Source organism: Protopterus annectens, chromosome 1.part1 (assembly GCF_019279795.1).
Source record: "Protopterus annectens isolate FY-2018-M chromosome 1.part1, PAN1.0, whole genome shotgun sequence".
Lineage (NCBI taxonomy): Eukaryota > Metazoa > Chordata > Ceratodontiformes > Protopteridae > Protopterus > Protopterus annectens.
The window spans coordinates 1,595,984,869-1,596,011,628 of NC_056726.1; the positions used below are offsets into that span (position 1 = coordinate 1,595,984,869).

Consider the following 26,760-nt stretch of genomic DNA (forward strand, 5'->3'; position numbering starts at 1 on the left):
ATTTCTTGTCACCTGACTCTATCCCAGGTAAAACCCCTGCTGCTGAAAGCTAGCAGTATTTAGCATCTACCTGTGAAAATATATACACAAGGGCATCCCCTCGGATCTTTGCAGATCCTGGAAGTCGTAAAATAATTTACATTCCTCCACATTTAAAGAAAATACAGTAAACTTTTCTAGGACAGACGTTATGTCTCCTGCTGCACTGAAACTGAAAGATAACACCTTTTTATTATGTGGCCATGAAGTAATTTAATTTCAGCTATTTTTTTGCCTGAAATTAACCTCCTGTGTCCCAGTTTCCCTTGTTAAAATATTTACATGTAAACAGTTACAATAATGTATGTACATTTCTGTTCTTTTCCAGTAGGGTACACTGTGGTTACATCTTTAAGCTCAGTACATTGTAAAATACCTTTTCAGGAAGCACTTCTGTACCAGCAGTTTGATATACACACAACACACAGTTCTAATACAAACATCTTATATGAATCATGTTGATATTCACAAATGACATATAATTATTTACATAATTCCAGATAGCTGAGCTGGCAGCATCTCTTTTCATGACAGTCCTGTTCATGAAAAGACCACCAGTTAAAAATCTGCAGCTTATGCCATTGTAAGTGGTGTCAGTTACAATAGAAAGTGTAGTTAAAGTGATAAATAGATCATATTTATTGAGGGATCACTTCAGTGGCTCTGCTGGATAGAGGCACAGGGAACTAATCTAAGGAGGTGGCGAAAGCCAACACATTCCGGCTAGGCTTATAAATGCCTTCGGGCAGATAGCCTAGTACTTACCTATGACCTTATAAGTGTTCAATCACCTGGTCATAAATATTGCTAATATTCTTACAAACCAATTCTATCCCAACTTCACTCCATGCACCATCTTCTTTTTCTCCACCATCCCCACCCCTCAACCTCTTCCAAAAGATCAATTTGAACTCGGGTCCCTTTGACACTTTCCAAAAGTAAAAAACACTACTTTCATGGGTCCCACCTAGCAAATCCCCCTCTGTCAACTCCTCTCTCCACTGGTTATATCCCTGAGCTGTGGAGAGTGGCAGTTTTGGTGTCATTACATAAAGGTGGCCCCTCTACTGAGCCTGGATTTACAGGCGTATCGGTCTTGCTAGTTTTATTTCCACGGCTGTGGAATACATTGTAGTTGAACTTACTATGGTAAATCCTAGCATCACTACTGCTTACCCTGCAGACAACATTCTATTTAAATCTAGTAAACTAAAAGACTAAAACCACAGAATATATCCAACAGTTGAAGCTGACCATGGTTTAAAGTATCCTGTTTATTAAAATAATTAAGCGCTTTTAATTGTCGTAAAAACGGCAACTTCTTCAGATTCAAACAGAGGCATTAATTACAAGTTTAAATAAGTAAGAAATCATATCACACCATCAAAGAACAGTAAAAAATAATGGCAATGTGATTTCATTAAACAACTAACAACAAATTGTATGTCCTGATTTACAATTTATAATTTGTTAGCTGTTTTTGTCTTTTTACTGTTCTTTGATGGTGTAACATGTCAGCTGATGGTTGTCATGTGATATGATTTCTTACTTATTTAAACTTGTAATTAATGCCTCTGTTTGAATCTGAAGAAGTTGCCATTTTTATGACCACGAAAAGTGCTTAATTCTTTTAATAAACAGGATATTTTAAATCGTGGCCAACTTCAACTGTTGGATATAGTCTGTGGTTTTAGTCTTCTATTTAAATCTGACAGTCATCTGGGACATTGGTATTCAGATTAACAAGAGCCACTCCTTTGACCGCCATGTCTCTGTGATGATTACAGAGTCCTTCTTCCTTGCACAGCTTACCCTTTGTGGTATCTCACCAAGGTTCAAAGAAGTTTTAGTCCTGCTTTATTTATTAGTTGAAGAGGTCAAAGCTAGAATCAGAGGGGCTGCATCCAACTGGCATAGAGTATCAGGTGTAGTATATGACAGAAGAATGCCAAAGAAGGTGATGGAAAAGAAGTGCCTTAGAAAGGTGGTAGGATGCACACTGCGGGACAGGTGAAGAAATGAGGACATAAGAGCAGACGCCAAAGTAGCTCCATTTGCAGAAAAGATCAAAGAAAACAGATTACGATGGTATGGGCACATGTGTAGAAAAGCAAAAGACAATCTGGTGAGGGAGATTTGGGATAGACAGGAAGAAGGTAAGAGGAAGCGAGGGCGTCCAGCAAAGAGGTGGATGGATTGTGTGAAAGAAGATCTGTGACAGTTAGGCATGAGTGTTGAAGAAGGCAGGAGAATGGCACTGAATTGAGAGAGTTGGCGACAGTTAATACGATACCCCGACCCCATGTAAATGGGGAAAAAGGGGATGATGATGATGATGATTATTCATCCGTTATTAGACCCTTCACTGAATATTGTCTACCTTTCGATATGTACCTCAGTAAGCAAGTAAGCCATCTTGGAAAACGCTCACAAGTAAGAGTTACAGGGTTTGATTCTCAATGAGGGAAAATTAAACCTAAAATAGTCCACAAGGATGTCTAGCCCAGTACTCAAAGTACCAAGCAACCTTAAAAAACAATCTGGATGACTGGTCATAAATTTCACTTGGGATGTGTGGGCAAATTCTATTTAATGGGGGAGACACGTTACGTCCTGCGGCTGAGCTTATTGATGGTCTCTTTACTGTAAGCTTAGTAAAAAAACTGTGAACCTGTAAACAAGTTTTTTGAAGATTTTTGGTTAGTTGTCAGAGGCGTTATATTTGTCTGCAGTCTTGGGTCCCTTTTGGATTATATGGTATAGGTATGAGAGTTGTATATGCTTGTTGGAATTGCTTAGGAAGAACACCTGTGGAAAGGGATAGTTTGAAGATATGAAGGAGTGGTCTGACTTTAAGGGAAGGAGTTCAAAGAGTGCTTGGCCAGTCACACCGGATATCACCTCTCAGACATCAATACGGCACTAAGTAAAGAAACTGAGATTTTAGTCTTATCAGTGTAGCTAAGAATACTGAGCCCAGAGATCTTTCTGGTGAGTAAACGTTGAGGTTTCTCAAACTGGTTTAGGTGCTTAGAGAGATACATGCTGAAAGATGCATTATATTTAGTGATGGGCTCTATATAGACCAGGGGCAAACATCTTGTATAATTAGCAGCTGTATCCCAAGTAAGGCATTCTTTGCCCAGTGTGTGCATGGAATGGCCTACTTTGTTGTGCTACTAATGTCTGCATTCTTGACAGTCACAGGGAGTAGTTTTGCTTAAGGGTTGGGAGTGGGGGCCTAAATTTACTGTATGTGTATTGTTTAGAAACTCTGCCTCTGGTGTTCTTGTACTGCCCACTGTCTTCCTGTTGACATTTAACTACCATCCTCTACATAAGTCTGGCTGTCTGTACTCTCATGGTTTGATTATTACTGTCTGTGCTGTCACTTCTTACTACTTTCTGTGTTTTCACTGCCTGATTCCCCTTAGTGTTCTGCAGTAAGGTTGGTCACTTGCAGGGCAGTTTAAGACCTCATTTTTTCTCTTGCAGGGGGCTAGGGTCTGGACTTTGAATACAGCACAGAATTACTTACAAAATCAACAAGTTATTTTTGCCTGACATAACGGTGACTATGGCAAACAAGTTTGGCATATCTAATGGCAGCCTCTATCAAGGAAAAAATGTACTGCTGTTGAGCAAGGGTACTGTTTATCTCTTGTGTGCTTCCAGTACTCCCTATCTTGTTTCTACCTTTGGGGGGGGCTTCATTGCATATACTATGTAATGCTCAGTTGAGTCTTTTGCTGTTCCCATAGTAGTCATTCCGTACATGGATGCTGTCTGGTTTCTGGTTCCCTTTGTGGTGTGGTTCTTTTAAGTCAAACTGTCATCCACAGTGCATTACAGATAGGCATGGAGGCAGGGGCTAGTGTATGTTTGACTGCATGGCTGTCCAGCTTTGATTTCATTACTATGCTAGGTCAAGGCTGAAAAAGGTCACATGGGACAAGCTTAAATACACTCTTGAGTTACATGAACATGGTATAGTCATCCACATTGTCTGGCAGTCAGGCAAAATGATTAAGGGATGTGAGCTGTAGATCCTATGGTACAGTGTTTGATTTCCCTCCCTGTCACTCAAATTCACACAGTATGCAAACAAGTCACTTAACCAAACATTGCTCCTGTGTTGCCCCTGCAAAAAGGGACTGTGTGCCCAGTGGGCTTAGGGGTTAGGCTTGCATTTCTTCCTGGTATACAGCATGGCTTAGTATACAGTTATTACATATTATATTAATCATGGTCTTTCTGTTAACATAGACAGTTATAACAATGTGCATGTTTTGTGACTGTTTCTGTTCTGTTGGCCCAAGCCCTTTGCTCTGTACAAGCTATGGCAAGGCTGATAAAAGTCATATAGAGTGAGTCGTTTATGCTGTTAACAAGCAAGTAAGCTTAAATGTACTCTATTTGCGTAAACACGTTCCTCTCAGGAACACACAGGGTAAAACACTACCAAAAATATTTTACTTCATTCTTTTCTGTCTGCGGAACAGAAAAATGTTTTTAGTAGGGCTCCATCAGAAGGAATCATTACATGTATAAAGCTGTTTGACAAGGATTTTATGAATCTAAGAATGTGTTTTTCACAAGTGCTAAAAAGAGTGGTGTAGCACTACAAAAACTTAGAGGTGGTACTACATTTTAAGAGAAAATTGAAAGGGGAAAACAAATACTTGTGTTATAACACACAAATGCAAATAGAATGCCATTCAAGAATATGATTAAGCCTAGAGTATTCAGTGTCTTTTTTATTAGTATGTGGATTTTTTTATATTAATAATACTACTACTGCCTGTGAACTGTCAACCGTAAAAGAGTTTCTGGCAACCTGCCAAGCAACCTACTGTTGTAAACTGTCAGTCATATAAGCGGACAGTTAAATTAACTTTGCTATTTTGACACTTCAGTGGTGGTGGTGGGGCATGTGTTGGGAGAAGGGAGGAGATGTCTAGAATTTCAACTGGGAACTATTATAAAAGAAGCTAAATTAACTTTTTTCGTGTTTTTTTTTTTTTTTTTGTAACTGGGAAACAGGAGCATAGTCAATAAATGATGGTCACTGAAACACAGGAATTTACATTTTCACTTGAAGTATTTCTCATTGTTGTTGGCCCAGAATTTCAACATGCTTTTAAAAGAGCTCCACCTTAAAAATTTGCGCCACATCACTGTGCAGTACTGCCATGAATAGTGATTTGGCACAGTGGGTGTGAAATCTGTCAGAGTAGCATTAACGTGTGTCATTGTCATAACTCACAGTGCAGGGCCTTAAGATGAGTGTTGCGTTGTGTTCCAAAAAATAAAGCATAGTTGCTAAAAGTGCAAACCTGTTTAATCTGACAAGTGGTCCACTTCCACTCATAGCTTAACCATTTGTGGCACATGACTTTATGAAGCGGCCCATTTTACTGTTGCACTTTAAAGATGGGTTTGCACATTGAGCTTTATGCCACTGGTCAGAATACTTATGTACATGCACACATACAAAACATTTCAGGCAAAGAGAATATTGCCCCTTAGCCTGTCAGTATACCAAACTGTCATCCCCGTAAAAAAAAGAAATAGCAATAAAGATGAAGTGGTTTTGTGGCAGTGCCAGCCTTAAGGTGAGTCTTCTTCTTTCGGCTTTTCCTGGTTAGGGGTCGCCACAGCGGAACTCCAGTCCGTTAATGACTGGCAGTAGATATTTACGGTGCTGAGGTGCAAGTCCGACACCCAACCTTCAACGAAGGCACGCCCATTCATGCATGTCTTTCAAACGCCACTTGACCGCGGGGAGGACATGCAGACTCCACACAGAAGGTGATCCAGCCGAGAATCAAACAGGAGAACCTCTTGCTGTGAGGCGACAAAGCTATTGCTGCACCACCGCGGCTTTCCACCAACCTTAAGGTGAGTATGGAGAAAATTTGGGACAAAAATGTTTTCTGATGTTCTTCGTGTTTCACTGTTGCAGTCATTACATTTGGGTAATCTGCTGACGAGTTGCCCTCAGTTGGCCTGATTAACAAAGTCTTGGGTCCTGCGTCAGTTGCTGTCCCTTCTTCCATGATGTCAGGTCATCAGGGGTATAAAACATTGCAGCCGACACCATTACATCAGTCTTTCTTGCTGCGCGGTGCCTGAAGCAGTTCTTAAGTGCCAGTTGGCCGACTCCTGAAATTTTCGTTTTCGAGTTTCAGAACCGAAGTCTTCAACTAAAAAGCTAAGTATCCTGTTGGGGAAACTACTTCTTGCTCCTTACCGATGTCAGTAAAAGTTAATAATTGCATTACTTGTGGGAAGCAAATACCTCAAAAGGATTTCCATTTGTACTGTACTCCTTGCCTAGGCCCTGACCACAACGTACCTTGCTGTCGGTTTTGTGCGAAATTTAATCAACGCACTATTAAACGTCAGAATATTTTTGCTTCTAAATATTTTGGCTCACAATTTAGTTATCCAGAAATGTCGTCGGTTAGCAATCCGACTACCGGCATACCTAAAAAACGCAAAGCAAAAAACAGGCCGTCAAGGTCTAAAAGTGACGATGACACTTCTCCTAAGCCAGTTCGCCAGTACTCAATGAGGCGCTTTCGCAGCCCCTGATACCCGCTACTTCTGATTCGTAGGCCTCTACTGAGACCCATTCGGAGTCCGGTATGCCACAGGATGCTTCAGTTATGGAACCTGTGGATGTCTCTACCTTAGATGGGTCCAGAGCTGCTGTGCAGGCACCGGCTTCTGTGGGTGTTTTCAGGGCTACAGATTTGTATGTTATACCGATGCCATCTTCAAAACTAAGGCCAAAATCAAAATCTATGTCTAAAAAACCGACACCTGGGCCACATGTGCAGGGCCCCTATGCCTAAAAAACAGATTAGCAAGATGGCTGAAGATTTAATTACTCTGATTAGGAGTAGCCAACACCCCCCCCCCCCCCTTCTAAGAGGCCTAGGCAAGACATTGATTATGAATCTTCTGAACAGGATTCTTTTTCTTCTGACTCTTCTAATGAACAGGATTTGTCTGTACAAACTTATGAGGACTCTGATGCAGAAGATTCCATTCCTTTTGCTTCTCCCCCTGAGGATTTTTCTTTTGGGAAACTTTACATACTTTAAGGGAACATTTCCACTGGGAAAGTCAGTATTTCTCTAAATCTAAAAAGAGACTTAGGGATTTTCTTCTTCTTCCTCAGCATAGGCCTTTGGCTATACCTCCTGTTCAAGACATTGTTGTTGTTTTTTCAGAATCTAGTATGGCTCCTGATTCTCTGCCTCTGGCTCCTTGTAAGCCAGACAGATACTACAGGGTTCCTGACTCCCACAAATTCCTTTTCAAAAATCCTATTGCAGATCCTGAAACCATTTCTCAGGGTCCCAAGGGCATTAAGGCCTCTACTGCTAAAAATCCTACCCCTTCTGATAGAGATTCCAGGGTGCTGGATAGATGGTGTAAGAAGGTTTACACTTCTGCAACCTTGGCAACCAGGGCTTTAAACTGTCAATTTCATATGCTTAAATATCAACAGCATATCATGGTACTGCTTAAACAGAAAGTTATGTTAATTTCTGACTGTGTGGAAAATAAAGATTTACAGGATTTATTGCATTCAGCTGAACAAGTTGGAAAACATTCTTTGCAGTGTGGTTTTGATTCTTTGGAGGCTTCTTGCAGGGCTGTTGTGACTGGGTCTGTGCTAAGAAGGCATGCTTGGCTCAAAGAGCAAACTTTGCATGATCATGTTAAAGCAAAATTGTTGGATGCTCCTTTACAACAGGACCGTCTCTTTGGTAATAAGGCTGAAGACGTTTTAAAAAAGATGGAAGATAAAGCTAAATCTATGCAAACGGAAAGATTTCTTACAAGTGCAACCTCCAAGATTTAGTAGGCACTTGCCTACTAAGAACTGGTCCTTTCCAGTTCCTTCAAGAGCCGCTAAAGTCAAACCCAGACATTCCAAAGGCTCCAGGTTTCAGTCACAAGGGACTTTTAGAACAAAACAATGGTGTGCCTCCTCCTCCAAATCTGGAAACATCAAGGCACCTCCCTAAGGTAAGCAGTCTCAATGACTTCCCTTTACACTCACCAAGCACTTACCTTTTTTTGGCCGCCCCTTTGGGAGGGGGGGGACTGGCACTTCATGCAAGAAACTGGCAACTTATAACCCAGGACAAATGGGTTTTAAATATAGTATCTCAGGGATACAGATTTCATTACCACACATTGCCAATTCCAAACGGATGGCCATACCGGCCCTAAATCAGTGGGCAGAGGCCCAGAAACAAGTACTGTCCCTCATGAATATGGGGGCTATTCAGCTGATACCAGAAGAGGAAAAGGGACAAGGTTTCTATCCAAGACTTTTCCTGGTACCCAGAAAAGACAAATCATGGCGTCCAATTCTGAACTTATCTACTCTAAACACATTTCTGGACGTTCCAAAATTCAAGATGCTGACTCTTCAACAGTTACTTCCTATGCTAGGCAAAGATGCCTGGTTGGTAACTCTAGACTTAAAAGAGGCTTACCTGCATATCCCAATCAGGGAATCTTGCAGAAGATACCTTTGCTTCAAAGCAGGCTACTTGCATTACCAGTTCTCTGCACTGCCCTTTGGCTTATCTACTGCACCCAGGGTCTTCACAAAGTGTCTGGCTCCAGTAATTGCATTTTGCAGACAAAGAAATATTCAAATTTCTTCATATCTGGACGATTGTCTAATTCCGGCAGAAAGCAGGGACATTCTTCCAAAACATCTGGCGTTTGTAAATAGGGTTCTAACTTGTCTAGGGTACACAATAAACGAAAAGAAATCACAACTGGTACCCTCTGAAAAAATTACATTCCTGGGTGCAAGCTTGAATACAGCTGCCCAGATGGCTTATCTTATGCCAGAAAAGCAAAATCATTTGGTAACTTACTTCAAACAGGTGGCCACAAAAAACCTGCTCTCTGCAAGACAACTTCTGCAAGCCTTGGGGTTCATGGCCTCTTGCATTCTTCTAATTCCATATACAAGACTGCATATGAGGAAACTTCAGTGGTACTTAAAAAGTTTATGGAGTCAACACTGTCACAGCCTGGAAACAATGATTCCTGTCATACCTTGCCTGCAACTAGAGTTCCTATGGTGGGCAGAGGCCTGCCACCAAAACAAGGGACTGCTCCTGTCGCCCAAACTCTAACTACAGACGCATCAGACTATGCTTGGGGGGCTCATCTGGCAGGGAAGTGCATTCAGGGCAAATGGAGCCCTAATCAAATGCACTTTCATATTCAAAAAGAGATGCTAGCTGTACAGAATGCACTGACTGCCTTCAAGGACTACCTTCATCCAGGACAGTTAATGATAAAGACAGACAACACCACAGTTATGTGGGACATAAACAAGCAAGGGGGTACACACTCCTCCTCCCCCCTTTGCAGACTAGCCATGGCATTGTGGAACACTGCCGTGACCTATCAGATACAGCTACAAGCTCAAGCTCAATTCCTGCCAGGAAAGCTGAATACTCTGGTAGAACTAAGCAGAAATCTCATGGACCCACACGAATGGAAACTGGAACCATGGATTTTCAACATGTTGACATGCAAATGAGGGGAGTCCAGACATAGATCGGGGTGAGGTAAAAAGATCTATCAGTTGGACAAATTCTGCACAAGAATTCATCACAAAAGAGCCTGGAAAGTGGATGCTGTATCATTCAGCTGGAAAAACCTATCAGTCTATGCTTTTCCCCCTCTACCTCTGCTCTCCAAAGTTCTCCCTAAAATCCAAACAGGACAAACCAAAATGATTTTGATTGCTCCAGACTGGCCTCACCAACACTGGTACCCACTCCTGCGCAATGTGTCACACCTTCCAGCATGGCACCTGCCTCAGACACCTTACTTACTGTCTCAGCAGAACAAACAAATTCTGCACACTCGGCTCCAAACTTTGAATCTTGCAGCATGGCTAATCACCTAAATTCACCCTTACCATCCCTCAGCAAACCTGTGATGGATGTCATTTTGGAGGCAAGAAGGCCTAGTACTAGAAAATCTTATGCTGACAAATGGAAAAGATTTTGTGCCTGGAATCAATCACAAGGGATAAGCACAGCTGTGTCCAATATTCCTCAGATTTTACAATATTTAACTGAGCTGCTTCATAAGGGCCTGTCCTTTTCTTCCATAAAAATCCATGCCTCAGCCATTTCAGCTCATTACAACACAGAGCCTCCCGTCTTCCTCTCATCCTCTGCTAAGGCAGTACCTCAGAATGGCCAAAACCTTAAGACCACCCAGGAGAGCTCCAACCCCTGCCTGGGACCTCAACTTTGTATTGGAAAAACTTACTCTTCCTCCTTTTGAGCCAGCTGCTACTGCAGACTTAAAATTTCTCTCTTGGAAAACTGCTTTCCTTTTAGCAATCACTTCAGCTAGAAGGATTTCTGAATTGCAGGCTCTTATGGCAGTGGAGCCTTTCATTATTTTTCATGTGGACAGGGTGTATCTCAGGACCAATCCATCCTTCATGCCTAAGGTGGTATCCAGTGTGGCTCTTAATCAAACAATTCATTTGCCAACTTTCTTTCCCAATCCACAGAACAAGGGGGAGCAGATTTTGCATTCATTGGATGTACACAGACAGCTTAGATTTTGCTTAAACAGAACAAATCTCTAAGAAAATCTGATCAACTACTGGTGGCATTTGCTGCAGGGGCGGAGGGAAAGGCTATTTCAAAGCAGACTATTTCTAAATGGATAAGCCATTGTATTCGTTTCTGCTTTATGCACCATGGTAAAACTATCCCCCAGGGGATCAGATCTCATTCCACTAGGGCTGCATCTACTTCTAAAGCCTTTCTCAGAGGTGTTCCTACCAGAGACATTCTAGAAGCTGCTACCTGGAGCTCCGTTCATACGTTCACCAAACATTACCATTTACCTCTCTTTTCTAAATCCAGAGCTGGCTTTGCCACTGGTGTCCTGCAGGGCCTTATAGCTGGTCCTAATGCTGTATAATTCCATACCTGGTCCTAATGCTGTATAAATCCATCCTCCCAACCATAGCTTTGGGAATCTACCCAAATGTAATGACTTCAACAGTGAAACACGAAGAACATAGTACAGTTGTGTACACTTACCATAAATGTAGATGTTCAAGTGTATTCACTGTTGCAGTCCTGGCTACCCTCCCTCCAACCCCCTTTTTTTTCTCTTTCTATACCTATACTTTCCTTTACTATGCTTAAAAGCTTTTTTGGTGCATTTGCTTTAGTTTGGATATATTTATTTTTGTGTTTTTAATTACTTAAATATTTGGTTCCCCGTTTGGGGGGCACGTGACATCTGGGGCAAGAAAAACTGATGTAATGGCATCGGCTGCATGTTTTATACCCCTGGCGACCTGACGTCATGGAAGAAGGGACAGCAACCGACGCAGGACCCAAGACTTTGTTAATCAGGTCGACTGAGGGCAACCTGCCAGCAGATAACCCACATGTAATGACTGCAACAGTGAATGCACTTGAACATCTACATTTATGGTAAGTGTACACAACTGTACTTTTTCAGTGATGTGAACTTAACACTTACATTTATGAGGTTTGTGTTTTCTGGACTTTCTTTGTTTTTGACTGCAGACTTTCAGCACAGTGAGAATGATCATAACAGTACAGAGCTTAGAGCAATTACAGAAGAAAAAAAAGAGTAGGAGCATTAAGTGTTCTACAGCGTTCAAAGGCTTTGACTGCTTGTAAAACATTCAACACCGCTTGGCAGACAATAGCCAGAAATGAAATGTCCCTTTTGAAGAATGAACAGCCCTAAGAGCTGTTAAGACACTTCATTCATTCTGACTCACTTTTTCTTTTGTAAGTGTGACAAAGTAAATTTGAACAGCATTTAAAGCAGATTCATGTTCTTCTGCTGTTCTTTGCTGGTGGGCCCTGGCCGCCATTAATCTCCCGTGTTAGACCTAATTTTAACAGTACTTGGGGTACTTAACAAAAATTTTAAAGCACCTTTCTGATGTCCAAAATGTGTTTTTTAGTAAATGTGCCCCTCCTCCATTTCTGGAGTGCAGTTGTGATGTTTCATGGACTATATCACTTTTCTGTTCAGAATGAAAAGTAAAACATGCTGTCATTCTAATTTTGGAGAAGGTAGACATCCAAGAATGCCACCCCTTGGGTAGAAGTGATACGAATGAGATTGGGACTTTCCCTGATTAAGGGGTGGGCAGAGTGGTCATGAAGCTACAACTGTCTGAGCTTACTTGAGACTGGATGTTACTGTATCACTGAGTAATTAGAAGGAGTATTCATTGAAGCCGGAAGCATAGCTAGGGTGGGACGAAGGGGGTTAGTCAGTACTGCACTTTAAGCACAAAAAGGTGGAAGTCAAGGACATCAAAAGACACAATGACTGGACGTAAAATAGAGTAGAATGTTCTACCCCACTTTCACAAACTTCTCCAGTGTCATACGCCGTCAAATATAATTTGGAAGTGGAATTACAGAAGCTGGAAATGCAGGAATACCGTCTAAGGCAGAATGGATCGAATGGCCCTCACCTGCAATTTCTTTGCTTGGGAAATGCAGGAGTAAAGATGTCCAATTTTAGGGATGTCAATAATTGCTTTCTGATTTGAAGTTAAGGATAGCTTTATTCAAAACAGTGTAACAGAATCTCCACAAAGAGTGAATTAAATTTCCCTCTCAGTACTATTTTGCTGAAACATATTTAGGCACTTGATAAGTATTAACTCACACACAAAGGCTTATTTCACTATATCTTAGAGAAGACATCTGAGCCAACCATGTTAGAGAGATTAATTGGATCAAGCATGGCATTGAATGCTCAGTATATGGTGGTTCATGGATGGCATCCTGCTGACAGAACGAACAACGATGAATTACTTTTATGAATAATCCTGAACAGATAGGAGTATGCATTTTTCAAAAAGGAAATTTCTTGTAGATGTGAAATAAATAAAGGTGGCTAGTACATATCATAACATGAGACTTAAAGATGCCCAAACCACAAAACATATCATAATTTAATATGTAATTAGGAGTGGTGTATTACAACAAACATACCTTGTAAAATGTTGTACATCTTCTAAAACATCCTGTTACAGCATCAGTCTGTGTAGAAATGGATGAAAATATATGAATGAGCCTTATTAATGATTAGGGAAATGACATTGGACAATTTGCTAATTGATCGCAAGCCTTTCTTGACTTTTAGGTTGTCATTTGACTCTTGGACTTAAGGAACAGGTGACTTTTGGTCATATGTTTCCAGATGGCACAGAGACGCCTGTGTTTTTTGCTTCAATGTTATTCACTAAAACAAATTAATTGTGCATAAACTGTTAGAACAACCTATGATTTGCTCAGGGGAGTAGGTAAGTTGAATCAGTAACTAGTATGGCCAGAGATTTACATTGGTAGCAAGTCACCAGCCAGTGATGTGTCTATAAATGTGTCTATATTAACCCAAGAAGAGGGCGTGTCCTGCCATGGAAGAAGCAGTGCTGTAGCAGTGGGTACCTTTTCTAGGAGTATACTCGTAAGCAAAATAAATCCAATGGGATTAATCAGCATAGTAATGCTGAAGGACTTTCCCAACAGCTCTGTGTTATAGATTTATTGGGTTTGCTCTATGTGGTGATAGCTGCCATTGACCAAAAAATCTTCTCCAAAAGGACAAAAGGAATGACTAGATATTGTCTCAAATATAAGAGGTTATAAATAGGAATTTTCAGCTAGGAAGTTACCCACATAATAGGAACTTTGTCTATGCCACTAAGAAATAATATAAAGTCCTGACTACAGCCCAGTTGAGTTAGGTTTGATTAGGGGTTCAGACGACTGGACAGAATGGTATTGGAGGGAGGGATAGGTGGTTACATGGGCATTCTCTGCGGCAATCCTTGGTGGAGGCTGTGGACTCTGCATTATGTGGGTGTGACTCAAAGTGAGGTTTGGGTGGTGGGCATGTCTGAACTACCATGGAGACAGGTTGATACTGCGCACCCCCGTCCCTCAAGTGTAACCGAGTTACCACATTGGGAGGGGGGAGTGGCAGGTAGGGCATAATGGACCCCCCCCCCCCAGAAAAATGGTGCTTGCCAAGACCACCAGGATACCCTTAAGAACCACAATCAGTCCCAGCCTCTACCGGAGAAAGTCTGGGGGATCAGGAGCAGCTGGTAGACCAGATGTGGACATGGATCGGCACTAGGTAAGAAGGCCATAGATGGATGCAGAGACCTCTAAAAAGATAACAGGAGCTCTATTGAATAGGGCTAGAGTGATAATTCGTTTACATACCAAAGTGCTAAAAACCATACATACGGGATACTTGGATATTGTAAAAATGTCTGTTGCTTAAGTCATTGCATTCTGACCTATAATTGACTAGCAAATGGAAGAATTGGCAAAAAAGATGAACGGGGTCTGCTACTTACCCTGATTTACCACTCTGGACCCCCTTCAGCTTCAGGAATGACTATCAGCATCCTAGCATCATGTCCATATTGATATTGCAGGTTCATTATAAGGGCATGGTGCTGTTAGTTGTTAGAATGTCTACTCTAAATGGCCAGAGATTGTTTTCTTGAAGCCAGTCACCTCAGAAGAGTGTTGCAGTTTGAACAGTGTTTCAAGGACAGCCAGAACAGATAGCCATTGATAATGGCCCAGTGTTTACTTCAGATTAATTTAAAATCTTTATAAAGCTAAATTGGCATAAAGTATGTTACAGCAATGCTCTCCATCATCTAGCTGTAAATTAGCAGAAATGTTTATTGATATGTTTAAGATAGCAACCAAAGCTTTGAGTCTGAAACAAAAAGAGCTCAGAATACATCATCTTCCCTTAGAATACTAAGGTGCAGTGCGCGCAATCATTAATTCATTTTCAGCAATCAATTCTGGTTATGAGCAAGAAACATACAGTTGATTTCCACACATTAGGTTTTGGTACATAATTACAAGACTGAGAAAGGGAATCAAGCCCTCTTGGCCTCAAGATTATGGTTGTTAATATTTGCTGTTGATATGGGAGGTAATACATGGAAATGACATGCAGACCAGATTAAAAGTACTCTCATATCTAGAGGTGTACCCACTACAAGATGAATGAGCTTTGACAGATAGCCAGATAGCAATGCCCAAAGATTGAATGGCTGTCATAGGTCCAGTGTCATATGCATGCGTCTATGCATGTCTAATTCTGGCTACAGCATGTAAATGAGGTTTTTGGTGGGCATACATGTCATGGTCTTTAATGCAGTCGACTGTTGCACATGCCTTTGCTTTGTGTCAATAGCACAGCACAGTGGATGAGGCTATCACCTTCCCACCGGGATAAGCAAGTTGTCATTAACTGTTCACTGCCACCACTGTTGGCTGGCTCCTGCTGCTGTCTGGTCACTTACCAATGTCTGGTCATCTGAGTTGCAGTCAGGGATTTACTCGTGCCCACCATGCAGCTTGCAGAATAAGCCGGGTCTATATCAGAATATCGAAGTTTCAAAACTTTGAATTTGATATAGTCGACACCATATAATCGAAGTCTTGAAACTTCAAATCTTTTAATGCAGATCTCCATACAGCGCGGAATGGGAAGATTTCCCTTTTCTGCACTGTAGTGCGATCTCAGAGTTGGTATATTTAAGTAGCGGGGAGGGGGGTGCAGGATGGCTTGCCCCCCTGCTTAGAGCATTTAAATGGTTTGTTTTTGTAGGTTGTTGTGTTTTATTACATTTTCGATGTTTCAAGACTTCGATTATATGGTGTTGACCATATCAGATTTGAAGTTTTGAAAATTCGATAATGTAATATAGACTCGAATAAGCCAGTATATTCCATGTCTAATGTCCAGAAACCAAAAGACAAATTAACTGTTCGGAACCTGCATAGTCTGAGAATAGAGATACTGAAACAGCAGCACCCAGTCAGACTACTGTTACCTATTGGGTCTGTTCAGATCATGGATCCAAGCAGTGTGTGTCCGATCGGGCACTGTCCGGGGAATCTGTGGAGATCCTTCTCATCTTGTACTTTTTACACTGTGATGACCATGTAAAATACTAGGCTTTGCATGTGAATATATGTAAATGTGTAAAAAAACAAACAAAAAAACTTCTTTCTTATAAACTAAAAGTAAAACACTCGAGGGCAAAACTGATGCCAAGCGCTTTCATTCTTTAATGATATCTAGAACTTCTTCAGATCTGACAAAATTTAAAAAATGTCGGGTATAAGTAAGGTTCACAAGGTAGAGAGAGAGAGAGAGAGATGTAACCATGACAATAGCATATAACTTCTGAGAACACAGTGAGGAAAAAATTAACCGGTCAGAATCTACACATTTTGTACAGCTGTATATACATTAACAAATAGTATAAAGTGGGAGTGGTCAGACTAGCCATCTCAATGCACATTTAACATTCAGATTTTCATAGAGTCCAGGAGGGGTATCAGCATTAAGTAATAACTGCCATCGCAATTCTTTCAGTTCAAGCAAAGTGTCACAATCTCCAAAGAATTGGATAATTTGTTCCAATATGAGAAATTTTAAACCAATAAACTTAATGAAATGAAGATGTGTAGATTCTGATTGGTTAATTTTTTCCTCAGTGTGTTCTCAGAAGTTATAGGCTATTGTCATGGTTACATCTCTCTCTCTCTCTCTCTCTCTCTCTCTCTCTCTTTCTGCCTTGTGCAACTTACTTATACCTGACATTTTTTAAATTTTGTGAGTTCTGAAGAAGTTCTAGATATCATTAAAGAATGAAAGAGCTTTGCATCAGTTTTGCCTTCGAGTGTCTTTCTTTTAGTTTATAAGAAAGAAGTTTGTTGTTTTGTTAGTACAGTTCTTTGTTTATGTTAGTTATCACAGTTTGGTGTTATTATTATTATATATAAATGTTTGTTTAGATTGTAAACAAATATAACTAATTGCATTATATATATATATATATATATATATATATATATATATATATATATTATATATATAACTGGCCTCTTTCTGCCTAATTAAGCTGGAAGTGTAGCTTGTCCAACAGTACTGCATATGCATCTGTGAAGGCACGCTCCCTTATAGCTTCATTATTTGCCTAGTTTGACAAGTAAGTAGACTAATGTACTCTTGATTTCATGATTTGTATTTGTGTAATATATGTGCTATGTGTTAAAGAAGTAAAAAAAAAAATTACAATGGTCAGTGTTTGCTTTCCTGGGTCTGCCATATCATGGCAGCTTTACTTCCTGGCAAATACCTAACATTGAGAATGCTAACGGTTTTTCATTGTTCTCTGACTAATCACATACCATTCCTTGTTGCGGTCACTGTAGTTCATCACATTGATGTGACCTTTTTATGCTGCTGGCAGTTTTGCATTGTCTTTCTGTCTGATTTCATTGTGGATATGGAAAATGTTGATTTTCAAAATTTACTTAAGCCATTGATAGTTTGCTTCTGTTACAAGCATATGATTATGATGTGTTTTCTGGTAATTTCAAGCAATGTTGTGAAAAAGCATCTGAGCCATGCAATAAAGAGTGCAAATGACTCATGACAGAGAGAGAACACATTTAACTATGCCTAATAAAAACAGGCAGTAAAATTACTCATCCCTATATGGAATTATAGCATGTTCCAGAAGCTCTGAATCAAGCCATTAACATCTGTGGCAAGTCTTGTCTGAGATTCAGGAAAGCCAGTACCAAAAAAGAAAGAAAAGCAAGTTATACTCTTACATCTCAGCTACTCCTGATTTTGTAGAATGTCCATGATCTTGTTTCATGTTTTTGTCTTGCACTTGTAAAAGTTTTGATTTCCTAGTAAGTCACCGAGGATTACAGTTGGTCAGTAATGGAAGACATTGGAGTTTCAAACTTACTGTTCAGAAAATGCATGTTGATGCAAAACCTGTTTTTATGTTAACTTTTTAAGTGAATTAGGGTAATATTGTAAAGACTGTTATGGATTTTGTCTCCCCTTTATGTCTTGTTCCACAGTTTTTGTGCAAAGAAGTTCAGTTATGGACACAGTACCCGCACTGCTGTTTTAACAACAAGTGTAGGTCGTGGGTTTAGTTCAAACAGCGATTTACTGAAGTAAAACATTTTTGTACATACCTTAAAATAGTGAAACAGAATAGGAAATGTGTATATAATTATTGCTAAAATGTCTGATAAGAGAGTAAGCAACAAAAGCAATAGGTTTAATAATGTAGGTTAGTCACAGTCAGGGATATTGTGTGAATATGGCTGACTGTCATAATCCAAAGACTGTAGGGTTTACATTAGTCACATGGTGATCAGTCAGTGATATGTCTGACTGTGGCCTACAGCCAAGTGCCTTTGTTCTTCTATCCATGTATTGGCTTTGTCAGACAGATATGCACTGAATGCTGTGTTAAACTTATTAAAGAGCTGTGTGTGACCAACATTTACGTAGACATGGTGCTTGTTTGCAGTTCTGTTGACTTGGTTTAAGAGTGCACTATCTAATGCTGTCTAGGGATCAGGGCTTGATCAGGTTTTAACACCTACTGCTGTCGTCTTCTGGAGAAGGGCTGAATGATTACTAGTCTTGATACAACTTCTGACATAGGGTAGTGGCAATTGCAGATGGCAGGATCTTGACAATTGTTGCATGTGCTTGTCTCCTTCAAGAATAACTTAAAGTAGTAAAGACATATGCAGACCATTTAGCTGGCGTCTGGCCATCTGTAAACAACTTTCTCTGTTGTAAGGCATTGTACCAGTCTCATATGCCCATCTACAGCACTATCCTGGACACATTTTTCAACCTAATAAAGGACTCCATTTCTGTCTCTCTATGAGGTAAGCAGTATTGTTCTGTACCAGTAAATAAAGTGCAGGGTTGAGAAACTTGTCATAGGAGCTGAGGACCAGCAGAAGTGTGCTGGTTAGGTAAATTTTCATTTTACATTAAGAGAATAAACTCAAGACTGCTAATAAAAGTGGTCTGTATGCTTCATTTTATTTCCAGTGCAAAGAAATGTTTTTAATTTACTTAGCTATTTTACTTGTTTGTGTACCTGTTTCTTAAGTTAATTTTTCTTTTATTCTGCTTTTCTGATTTGAGAAGATTGCTCACATCCTACTCAGATTGTGATTTTGCTGTAATTCTGGACAAAACAAAAAAATCTTAATTTATGATAACATCTGAAAATGATAGGCAGCTCCTGAGGATAAGTGCCCCAATGTGACATGTACTAGCCTCAAACCAGCGGAGCAAACCCTGGAAACATTGGGGGAATTATCCCTGGTCTTCAGAAAGGCTTAGCTTATCTCATAAGATTTCTCCATCATGCGAAGCATTTCCTATTCTTAGACAGCTCTACCACTGAGGTGTTTAAGGCCAAGGGCCTTAATGTGGAAATTAGTTTGGTGGGTGAAGCTTGCATGATAATGTGGCAGTCCAGGGATGGGGGTTAGCTAATGCTAATTAGCCATTTGCACAAGCAAGTGAGACTCTGAACCACATGAGAATCACTCACCCAAGTAGAATTTTATAGTTGGAAGGAACGACATAAAAAGACAGCTGTCACTCTCTCTCTGTCTGTCTGACTCTCTGTCTGTCTCTGTCTCTCCTGTAGGAGTACTTGCTGTACAGGTAAGTCCAGTGAATCCATGAGGGTTGTGAGCGAAGTGTGTCTGTCTCTCTAATTTCATAGCTAGTTACTAGGCATGCAGTCAAGGATAACGTTAAAGAGCCTTGCCCGAACTTCCAGATGCCACACAAAACAGTCTGGTTAAGTGACTCTTGCTCAAGGTCACACAGTAGGCAAATGAAAGCTGAAAAAAATCGAACCCTGTGCCACATTAGTTAGCTTATTAACCGTTCAAAGCGTTAGTCCTCTGCACTAGCTGCCAGATGAGGGGGCAGGGGAGTAGGGATGAGTGTGTGTGTGTGTGTATATGTATGCATGCATGTATCAATGTATCAATGACTGTTCCTATGAGCATGGGGTGGGATGGCTGCTATACAGTCCAAAGACAGCTGTACTACACTGTCAAACCTCTGCTACAGGTAGCTACTGCATATGAAGTTCACCACAATCTCACAATGGAATTTTCGTATGTTTTGCCTTGTTTTTAATCTGAGTTCTTTTGTTGTAAGATCATTAGTTTTGGAAGTCACAAAATATGTTAAGGATTAAGTGGTTGCACCCTGCCTGATCAGTTGATGTCACTGTTAAATGGTTACTGTGGAATATGCTAGCCATTTTCCAAGCCTTCAGAAATTTTTGTTTCTTGTTTTTTTATTTTATTCAGCCTTTGTTAACTGAGCTAATCCCTCAGGAAAGTGGCCACTTCATTTTCCTCTCTGAATTTATCTGCAGTTTGCATCATGATGTTTGATGCACTAGGTTGTTTTATTCTTGATTACTACTGTTCTGTCATATAGCATTTAAAGTTTGTTTAACAGTTAATAGCAAATCTCTGCTTTCTCTTCCCTTTGCTAACTGTTTAGACTATTTTCAGATACTTGTATAACGAGCTATTTCATCTCTGTCACTTTTTTAAAGGTTATAAACTGTATTAGTATTTGCCAGTTTTAATTCATATGTAAATATTTCTGTTTCAGATTCTTGCTCAACTGACTCTTGTCTTTGCAACTGCCATCTCCGTCTTCTGACTTGGATTGTGGCCGAAAAGAATATTTGAACCACCCTACCTGTCCAGTTAAATAAAACAGAAAGGTAAGATTACATTTTAGAAGTACATGAAATTTAAGTACTTGTAAAAGATGTTTTGGTGCATCTTCCACTCCCTTGCAAAATAAATGTATTAACTCTGGGGTCACATTACCTCAGAGGCAGACTACTTAGGTTTTCCAGTAAAACCATGTATTCCTTGTACTGAGAGGTTGTGCATCGTCTGTTAGTATCACAAAAAGAACAGCAATACCAACTTGAGAACTTCTTCGACCAATACACGGACACCAGCTCCAAAAACAGATGAATACTTTATTAAAAGGTTTAGCGCTTTCTTCCCCTGATAGGGACCGATAAAGTCAGGGGAAGAAAGCGCTAAACCTTTTAATAAAGTATTCATCTGTTTTTGGAGCTAGTGTCCGTGTATCGTCTTGTTAGTATGTTTGGAATTTAGGTGAGTGTAGTAACAAAGCAAGTACTGCCTAGTCAAATAAATAAGTAAATAAATAAATTGCTTGTTAAAATGTTCACCAGTTTTACTCCGCATTACACAAATTGTTTTATCACTATATTCACATTGTTTACTATATTTACAAGGTCAGTCTGCCTGACCGCTGCATATGGTACTTTCATGTCATTTTCACTAATAAGTTACTTCCTACTTTGAGTGTGGAAGTCAGGAAACAGGACCGTGTAAATGAAGCAGATTAGGGTTCGTGTTACTCATTCTTTCTAGATGTGCTTGTTTATTACTTACCTGATAGCATGTGTTAAGCTCATAGTCATTGTCGTCATCACCCCACTTTTCCCTATTTTTACATGAAGGGGTATTACATGAACTGTTGCCCCTTTTCTGCATTCAGAGCCACTCTCCTAACTTCTTCGACAGTAACCTGCCTTTCTCAGGTCTTCTTTCACAACACCAGTCCATCTCTGGGATAGACATCCTCCTCTCTTTTTGTATTCCTCCTGTCTCTCCCAAATCAACTTTACAAAGTTGCCTTTTTTTCCCCTGGGCGTATGACTAAATCACCATAATCTGCAATCCCCGACATTCTCTGTAATTTGAGCTACTTTTGCTCCAATGTCGTCATTTCTTTGTCTTTCTCTTAGTGGGCATCTTCGCACTTCATCTACATCACCTCAAGCTTTTTCTACTGCTCTGCCTTCACTACCCAGGTTTCTGTACCATACAGTAGGTACTGGTCACACCACTGTTTTCTACACCTTACTTTTCAGCTTCTTTGGCATTCTTCTGTCATACAGTACCTCTGATACTCTGTGCCAGCTGGCATTCTTGTGTCATACAGTACCTCTGATACTCTGTGCCAGCTGGCTACAGCAACTTTGATTCTAGCGTTGACCTCATCATTCGGGCTTCCATCTCCTCAGCCACACCACTCAGATACTTGAAGCTGTTATCTTCAACTTTTTTCCCCTTGTGTTTTATGCTTCTACTGACCCCCCCCCCCATTTCCTGCCAAGACCACTGTCTTGTCTGTACAGTTTCATCCCCTGTACCTTCAGTTTTGCATACATTTTTTCATTTGCTGAGGTTCTTCTTCAGTCTGTTTATGGTGCCATATCTTCTGTCTACAGCAGCTTTATTTGTCTCAGTTTCACTGCTGGAAGTGTACAACTTTGGGGTACATTGCAAGATCATTTGGTAGCACTAGAGTAAAAAGTTCACTGAAGTGAAAAACTGAAGATGTTCTTCATTCCACATTGCTGCAGTCCTAACTATTGGGTAGTCCGCTGTCCAGTCGGCCCGAATACCAAAGTATATGGCTGACGTCGGTCAGGGCGCATTAGACTGACGTCAGTACGTCAGGGTACTAATGCGCATGACCGACGTCATATCCTCAGTCTTTTTTGCCGCATGGTCCGATGCAGAAGCAATTTTGCGAGTGCAGGTTGGCGTTCTGAAAATTTCTGAAGTCAGAGTTTCAGACCGAATCAAAGTTGGCTAAGTACCCGTTGGGAATATTTTGGTTTTTCTTGCCTCAGTATTTAACCGGATGTCAGAAAAAGTGAATAACTGTATTTCTAGTGGGAAACAGATACCTCATAGGGATTACCATACTTTGTGTATACCTTGTTTAGGGCCTGAGCACGACTTTGTTGGATGCCGTTCTTGTGCTAGATTTAACAAACGCACTATTAAGAGAAGGTTAGACTGTGCCAGGTTAGTGTTTGGGAAGCGTTGTAACTATAAAATGCCGTTGGATGCTCCGACGCTAGCTTCGGCTAAAAAACGCAAGGACAAAACAGCAAAGCCTAGAGGGGAAGAACCGACAGTCCCAGACGTCGGTTCTTTAGAGGGCTCAGTGGAGCCGGAGGTTTTGCCAGGTGTTTCTTTGGAGTCTCAGGGAGAGACTTTACTGTTACAGGATGTTTCCTCTCAGGAAGTAGGCCAGGCTGAGGGGGCTTCTCAGGTGGCTGTTCTTCCCTCACTTCCTAAGGTGGTTAGGGCCTCGCGTTCTGTTTCCAAGGCTTCTTTAAGGGGCAGGCCAAGTTTTGCTTCAGTGGGGGTTTCTCCTAGTGCTTCAGGGTCTTTGCCTAAGAAACATATGCTTAAAATGGCAGAAGATTTGATTACTATGATAAGGGGTTCTATGCCCCCTCCTGATAAGAGGCCTAGGGTGGAACCTGAGCTTGAGAGTTTTGAGCAATGCTCGAGGCTTCTGAGTCTTGGCTGAAGACTTGCAGGAGTTCCCTACTTATTCTGATTCTGATGTGGATGATTCTACTCCTTCAGCTTCTCCTCCTGAGGATTTTTCATTTTCAGAGACTTTGCATTCCATGAGGGAGCATTTTAAATGGGAAGGCCAAGATTTCTCTGATTCAGGAAAAGGCTTAGGGAGTTCTTGTTTTACCCCAGCATAGGCCTTTAGCTATACCTCCTGTTTTGAATGTGGTGGAAGATGTTTTTGCAGAGGCTTCCCTGAATCCTGATTCTTTGCCTCCTGCCCCAGTTAAACCGGATAGGTATTATAGGGTGCCTGAAGCTCATAAGTATCTTTTAAGAGTCCTAGGGCAGACCCGAAACTGTCTCTCAGGGGCCTAAAGGTGTAAAGGCCTCAGTTGTTAAAAATCCTGTCCCTCCTGATAAAGAGGCAAGGGCTTTGGATAGATGGGGAAAGAAAGTGTATACTTCTTCCACTTTAGCCATGAGGCGTTGAATTGTCAGTTTCACATGTTAAAATATCAGAATTATCTTCTTTCACAGTTGAAATCTAAGGTGGATGCTCTGGCGGAAGGTATTGACTGTAAAGAGTTGCAGGATTTAGTTCATGTGTCTGAACAGGTGGGTAAACATTCCTTGCAATGTGGTTTTGATGCTGTGCAGGCCTCCTCCAGGGTGGCTGCCACTGGTTCTGTTCTTCGTAGGCACGCCTGGTTGAGAGATCAGAACTTAGCTGAGCATGTTAAGACAAGGATTTTGGATGCTCCTTTGCAGTCTGATGTGTTGTTTGGTTCGCCTGTGGAAGCAGTTTTGAAGAAAATGGAGGACAAGGCTAAATCTATGCAAACTGTTAAAGGTTTTTTTACAGGTGCAGCCTCCGAAGTTTAGTAGAAATTGGCCTGCTAAGGGTTGGACTTTTCCTGCTTATGATTCCCAGTCTAGGGGTAGGTCTAGACGTGGTAGGGGCAGAGCTCAGGGTTCTTTTAGGCCTAGGACAGGGAGTTCCCCTGCTCAGACTTCTGGGGAGGGCAGGGGTCAGTCCTTTCGTAGGCAGACCCAATGACCTGCCTTTTCAGCTGCCAGTTTATTCTCGCCTGGCAGCACCGTTGGGAGGAAGGCTGTCTCTTTTCAAAGAAAATTGGGATTTAATTACCCAAGACAGATGGGTTCTGGATATTATTCACCACGGTTACAGGTTTTATTTCCATACCTTGCCTCCTTTCAAAGGCATGCCAGACATTCCTCCTCTACAAAGACAAGAGGCTCACAAGCAAATTTCTCTGTTACTCCAAATAGGGGCCATTCAGCCGGTTCCTGTGCCAGAAAGGGGCCTAGGATTTTATTCTCGCCTGTTCTTAGTACCAAAAAAGGGGAACACGTGGAGACCAATTTTGGATTTATCTATCCTCAACACTTATCTGGACATTCCCAAGTTCAAGATGTTGACGTTACAACAGCTTTTACCTCTGCTGGGCAAAGATCACTGGATGGTAACTTTAGATCTCAAGGAGGCTTACCTTCATGTGCCTATAAGACTAAGTTGCAGAAAGTATCTGCGTTTTCGAGCTGGAAATTCTCATTATCAGTTCTCTGCATTGCCCTTTGGCTTATCTACTGCGCCCAGAGTATTCACAAAGGTTCTGGCTCCAGTGATAGCTTACTTCAGGCTAAAAGGAATTCAAATCTATCCTTACTTGGACGATTGCCTGATTCTGGCTCAAGAAAAGGAAGACCTTCTACAGCATTTGGAATATGTCATAGCAGTGCTAAGATGCCTAGGGTATTCTGTGAGCGAAATAAAGTCCAGTCTAGTACCCTCTCAAGACATGTGCTTTCTGGGTGTGAGACTGAATACAGCAGCCCAGATGGCCTTTTAACCCCGGACAAACAAAAGAATCTTTCCAGTTACTTCCATCAACTATCTCTTCAGTCCGGGCTGACTGCAAGGACAGTCCTTCAAGCCTTAGGGTTCATGGCATCTTGTATTCTGGTGCTTCCCAATGCCAAACTGCATATGAGGAAGCTACAATGGTATCTCAAAAATGTATGGACACAGCACTGCCAGGATTTGGGCACTGTCATTCAAATAATACCTTGCATTCAAAAGGAATTTTTGTGGTGGGCTCAGGAATGTCACCTAAACAAGGGACTCTCTGTGACCCGGCCAGAGGCGAGTCAGATTCTAACGACAGATGCCTCAGACATTGCTTGGGGAGCTCATCTAAATGGAAAGTGGATACAAGACAAGTGGCCTGCCAGACTACAGCATCTACATATCAATATGAAGGAGATGTTAGCAGTCCAATTTGCATTAATGGCTTTCAAGGAGTTACTTCTTCCAGGGCAGGTGTTGATTCTAACAGACAACACAACTGTCATGTGGTACATCAACAAACAAGCGGGAACACATTCTTACCCATTGTGCAGGCAAGCAATGATTTTATGGGAGACTGCGCTCAGCTTGCAACTAACTCTTCAGGCAAGGTTTCTGCCGGGAGCACAGAACTCCTTAGCAGATGTGTTAAGCAGACAAATCATGGATCCCCACGAGTGGAAACTGGATCTTCATGTATTTCAAAAGTTGACAGTGTCCTGGGAACTCCAGACATAGATCTGTTCGCTTCTCCACTAAACCACCAGCTGCCAAAGTTTTGCACAAAGAGGTTTCATCACACAGCTTGGAAAGTGGATGCTCTTTCTTTCAGTTGGAAAAATCTTCATGTGTATGCGTTTCCACCTCTGCCTCTTCTTCCAAAGGTGCTTCTAAAGGTCAGACAAGACAAGCCAAGGATGATTTTAATAGCTCCAGATTGGCCTCGGCAGCACTGGTACCCATTACTGAGGAGTCTGGTAAAGAAGCCTCCATGGCCTTTACCCTTGATTCCACACCTGTTGTCTCAGAGAGGCGGTCACCTGCTCAATGTCAAGCTTCACTCTCTTCATCTAACAGCCTGGCATATTCTGTTTTGAAAGACAGCAGGTCTCAACTTCCTCAACAAGTTTTAAATGTGATTATGGAAGCCAGGAGACCTAGTACAAGGAAAGTGTACGCAGAAAAATGGAAGAGATTTTTATTTTGGAGTGCAGCAAACAATTTGGAGATTTCGGAGCCAAATCTGAGTGTGGCTCTTCAATATCTCACTGAGTTATTGGACAAAGGTTTGTCTTTCTCTTCCATTAAGATTCATGCTGCAGCCATTTCAGCTCACTATGATTGTGACCCACCATTGTTTTCACATCCTTTGTTCAAGCAATTTCTTAGAGGGGCAAAGAATATAAGACCCCCACGTAGAGCTCCTACTCCTGCTTGGGACCTCAATTTTGTGTTGGAGAAACTTACTCT

The 26,760-nt window shown here is 41.1% G+C and overlaps 1 protein-coding gene across 1 annotated transcript in view; it reads left to right on the forward strand.

Moving 5' to 3' along the window:
* The window catches only part of FHL3 (four and a half LIM domains 3), a 906,726-nt gene that overhangs the window by 238,946 nt on the left and 641,020 nt on the right, over positions 1-26,760 (forward strand). The window contains exon 2 of the mRNA XM_044083498.1: positions 20,662-20,776. The gene's annotated coding sequence lies outside the window, so the exon portion shown is untranslated. The remainder of the gene's footprint in view (positions 1-20,661; positions 20,777-26,760) is intronic.